The sequence below is a fragment of the Bufo bufo genome, chromosome 4, assembly GCF_905171765.1.
Source record: "Bufo bufo chromosome 4, aBufBuf1.1, whole genome shotgun sequence".
Lineage (NCBI taxonomy): Eukaryota > Metazoa > Chordata > Amphibia > Anura > Bufonidae > Bufo > Bufo bufo.
The window spans coordinates 153,588,118-153,593,162 of record NC_053392.1 but is presented as its reverse complement, the minus strand read 5'-3'; the positions used below and the strand labels follow the sequence as shown (position 1 = coordinate 153,593,162).

The window sequence follows — 5,045 nt, the reverse complement described above, 5'->3', positions numbered from 1 at the left end:
CATTTAACCAAAGATGATTATATTACCTTATCATATTTCATTTAGATAAAGTCGCTTGGAGGAAGAAAAAATATTGTCAAAATGGACATAAAATGAACATTGTGACTATTTGTGAACCACATTTCAAATTGACCGACAGCATAATTACCAATTAGTGCATAAGCACAGGAACCTGTGTCATCGTATCTTGATATAAAAGCCATTCATTCTAACTAAATGTTATATTGTGCTATGGGAGTCATTTTGCAATAAGTTTAAATTGTTATTATAAAATGTAACTAAAGCATATTGCAAGAGGTAATTATCCATATATTAGATTGAATACTGTGTGTGCCCTGTGATTAGAGAACAAATCGCCCATTATTTGAATGCTAATTGTAAAGATTATGGGGTACAATGAAAAGAATATCCTGCTGTGTGGATCATTTCCTATATAGCTATGTAGGTGTTGTTTGTATGCAGTGGAACAAGAATGTACTGTAGTTCCAATCTGAACAATATCTTTTGACATTTTATACGTGAAAGGCATTGTACTTATTGCATTATGTAATCACTGCAAAAATAATGTCATTCAAGTCAGTGCAAGGGTTAACATATCTCTTCATATAAATATCCTTATTAGAGATGACTGAGCAAAGTTTTGAAAAATTCGATTCGGCAGCTTCAACAAAGTTTGACAAGAAATTAGATTCTTTACAAATTACTTTGTCACGAATCGGCATGTTAAAACCCCATTCAGCCAACGCTTCCCAGTCTTTTGGCTAAGATCAAGTGTAGTATCTGTTCTTATCAGTTTAATATCTGATATGTCCCCTATATGGGGACCATATACTAAATAGATTTTTTAAACAGAGTGATGGAAAAAAAGCTTGCTCTGTCCACTCCATGCATTGACCTGATATTACAGTACCTCCAGGACCGGTGCGCCATAAAAAAACAAAAAAAATATTCAACTATTCAATCAATGGGACCGTTTTTAACGGCTGCTTAGACAAAAATGCACCCATCTAACGGACGTCAAAAACTATAATACGCTAGTGCAATAGGGGCTATTGGGTTTTAAAAAAATCACTCACCTCATCCACTTGCTCGCACAGAGGCAGTCTGCTCCTCTCTTGACTGAAAAAGATCTGCTAAAGGACCTGTGCAGAGTGTGATGACGTCACCATGCAATATGTGATCACACTAGAAGAGCATAGTGATGTCATCACGCTCAGCACAGGTCCTTCAGCAGGTCTTTTTCAATCAAGAGAGGAGCACGAACAAGTGGATGAGGTGAGTATTTTTTTTTTACTGTTCTTTCTAAGACAACCCCATCCAGCATTTTAGGAAATGATTCGTTACTATGAAGCGCAAGGAAGTTCAGCTCAGAATCTATTTTTTCCTAAAATTTTGACCGAATTCCACTTCAGATACTTCTAAACCAGGAATTATTTCCTGCATATAGAAGATATTGTATGCTGGATCATTGAATTTCACCTTCATACCTAATGTACAAAAAACAATCAGTAGCACTCCCATAATCATAATATTCTAAAATTATTCTGGGGGTGCATGAAGTGTGGGAGCCTGACTCCTGGGTCCCACAAAGCATAATGCTGAGGAACTGCAGCACTCCTTATTAGATGCAGCAAATGTTTATTCAAATCATAACACCAAAATTCACAACATTTCGACTCTTCAGTGTCTTTTTCAAGCAATAGCTTGAAAAAGACTCCAAGGAGTCAAATTTTTTGCACATTTTAGGCTAGAGGCTAAGAAAGTAACTTTACTAAGGATTATCCCTAAGAAAAAAAAGCATTGAATATTTACAGACAGTTTGGCTGGACTTTAGCATGCTTAGAATTAGTAAAGTAAATGCACGTATAAGATATTAGATTTTAATACATATGGAAAGGCTAAAGGGATTGTCTGAGTTATATAAAAAATAAAGCACTGTGAATATGATGGTCGGCATAAGCTAAGCAAGTTTAGGCAAAAAAAAAAATTATATTTCTTCAAGTCATTTCCCTAGTTCTGTTCTGTCTCCTTTGTTGGCATGCAGTTGCAGAGCTGTGGGGGCATGTAACAACAATCTCTGAGGTTTTCTTCATGAACATTTGTGGGTGCCAACAAAGTCTGCCTTTCCTCTCCCCCTGCTCTGCAAAGGGAGTGAATACAAGCGCTCTTCAGTCTGCTGCCTGACTGCTGGGATACTCATGTTGTATGTGTGGGAATTCAAGTCCCAGCTGTACAGTACAATGACATTGCATATACACACAGAAGCTTCCCCCTACCTGTTCTTGTATAATACTCTGCAGACACTTCCTCACAGCCAGCAGAATACAGAGGAGAGAACTCCTCCAGTCATTGTCAGCTCTGTGTCTGTAGGGTGAGGAAAGATGGAAGATCCTGTGCACAGCATTTATCTCCTCAGTGCGTGTGGAAGAGGAAACCCTGCAAATGCTAAGTATCTCAGGCAGATCCTCCAACCCTGAGTCTGTCCTGCTTATAGTAGAAGGGGTTAAACTTTCCTGAAGAATCCAGTGAGAGGGGAGACACAGGGCAGACAGCTAAGCCAGCAGATTGGGCAATGCAGGGGGCGTGGCATGGCTCTCCAACCAGCACAGCCTTCACAGTGACGTTCAGTGCACAAAGGCAGACGTGCTCCTCCTACTGCCTCAGGCTTGTACATGAAACATCTTCAGAGCAGGGAAAGAAGCTGACATCACAGGTCATGTGATGCTAGCTCAGCCAACTAGGAGAACAGGGCCACTGTACATAAAGTAAGTGAATTGAATACCCCTTACATCTGCTTAGTTAGAAACATACAAAGAACAAAAAAATAACTTGGACAATCACTTTAATAGCTTCTGGCCCCCATCACACTTCTGAGATGGATTGGCCATCCCATCTAGGACTGCACCATACATCTGGGAACTACATAAAGTATATTGAAAAAGATTTCACGCCTGTGGTTATTTGAAAAGAATGCATATTGAATAAAGAGAGAGAGAGGTAATATTACTACCATCATTTCCACTAGAGATGGCCTTGCGGTTTGCTCATGCGAACATATGGCGATATATTCGCAAGCGCCATTTTTTTTTGCATAGCGCCAAACTTTGACCCATGACACATCCATCAGGTGGGACGGGACAGCCAATTGAGATGTTTTAGCACATAGACACACCCCCAACCCTATAAAAGAACACGATCTGGCAGCCATTTTACATTATGTGCTTTGCCAGTGTAGGGAGAGGTTGCATTTTGGAGCAGGGACAGTTAGGGACACCAAAGGCTAGCTAATAGGGCCACAAACGTCCTTTTACGTACTGGTATAGGTGTGCTATTGATAGGTGTGATATAGAGGGGTGTGATATACTTATAATATACTTTCTAACATAGAAATTATATTATAGTGTATTTGTATTGTGCAGCAGTTGTGTGTGGTTCTGCAGCGATACAGCAGCTAGATAGAGGGACAAAAACGATTGGAGTAACTAATTAACCTGTTGCCCCAAAAATAACTGCTTGAGGGCTGCGATATACCTTCTTTCACAAAATCCTGAATGAGGGGTGCTATATACCTGTTTCCACCAAATACTGATTAAGGGGTGCTATATACCTGTTTCCGCCAAATACTGATTGAGGGGTGCTATATACCTGTTTCCACCAAATAACTGATTGAGGGGTGCAATATACCTTCTTCCACCAAATACTGATTGAGGGGTGCTATTGCTATATACCTTCTTCCACCAAATACTGGTTGAGGATTGCGATACACCTGTTTCCACAAAATAGTGATTGAAGGGTGCCATATACCTGTTTCCGCCAAATTCTGATTGAGAGGTGCTATATACCTGTTTCCACCAAATTCTGATTTAGGGGTGCCATATACCTTCTTCCACTAAATACTGATTGAGGGCTCCGATATGCCTTCTTCCACAAATACTGCTCTTCTCTATGGACTAAGACAGAGGGTCATTTAGAAAATGACAGGAAGAGGAAGAGGCTGACCTTTCTGCAGGGATGGTAGGGGTCGTGCAGGAGCACCAGGCCAGAGCCTTAGTGGGAAGTTGGAGAAGGCACATGCGATAACTTCAAAGGGCGCAATAGAGTTGGTTGAGTGGCTCTCTCAGCCTTCCGCTTCTGCACCTTTCTCATCCTCTGTTTCTGCACCCTCCTCACTCTCTGCTCTGTGCACCCCCAAAGACACCACCACCATCACCACCACCACCATAGCCCCTCCACTCGAGTCAGAGGAATCATTTTCCCATCCATTTCCAGACCTTATCGATGTGCAGCCATTCTTGGAATTGGATGAGGAAGAGGAGGTAGCAACGGCCGCCACCCAGCGGTCTGACGACAGTACCCAGATCAGCCCAAAAATGGTAGTCCCCGCTGTTGCTGCCTACTCAGAGATCTCTAATGTCAGTTGTGGTGAAGGTGATGATGATGACGTGTCGATGAACGTCACGTGGGTACCCACAAGAGAGGAAGAGGAGGGGAGTTCAGAGGGAGAGACGGAGCAGAAGAGAGGGAGGAGAAGGAGGAGAAGCAGGCAGAACCCGAAGGGAACAGGAGGCAAAAAAGCAGACTGAAAATGTATCTGGAGGGAGCCATCCACCATGCACGGTCACATCTTGCGATTCCAGGACACCGGCATATGGCTGCACTGTGTGGGCTTTTTTTTAATGTGCCAGCTGCTGATAATAGTGTTGCCATCTGCAGCCTGTGCTGTCAACGCATAAGTCGCAGAAATGCAACACTCACGTAGGGACCACCACCTTAAGAAGGCACCTGGCCTCCCATCACCGAGCCCAGTGGGAGCAACGCCGTCAGAAGCCACACTCCTGGCGCTCCACATCCTGCTTCTTCTCCTTTCTCCTCTTCTCCTCTCTCCTCCCATTTGTCCTCCACTCCACCTTCCACCGTGCCATCGTCGGGTTCATCTGGCACAAAGCAGGCTTCCGTGGCCCAAATGTTCGAGTGTAAAAAAATGATGATGCTGGATAATTCTCTTGCCCAACGGCTGACCGTTGGCTTGTCGGAAATGCTAGCCC

General features: G+C 42.8%; 1 non-coding gene across 1 annotated transcript; it reads left to right on the top strand.

Annotated features, from left to right (window-relative positions):
• Positions 1–741: 741 nt before the first annotated feature.
• Positions 742–932, top strand: LOC121000238. Its single transcript, XR_005778856.1, has one exon. It is a non-coding gene; the product is annotated as a U2 spliceosomal RNA (small nuclear RNA).
• Positions 933–5,045: the final 4,113 nt, after the last annotated feature.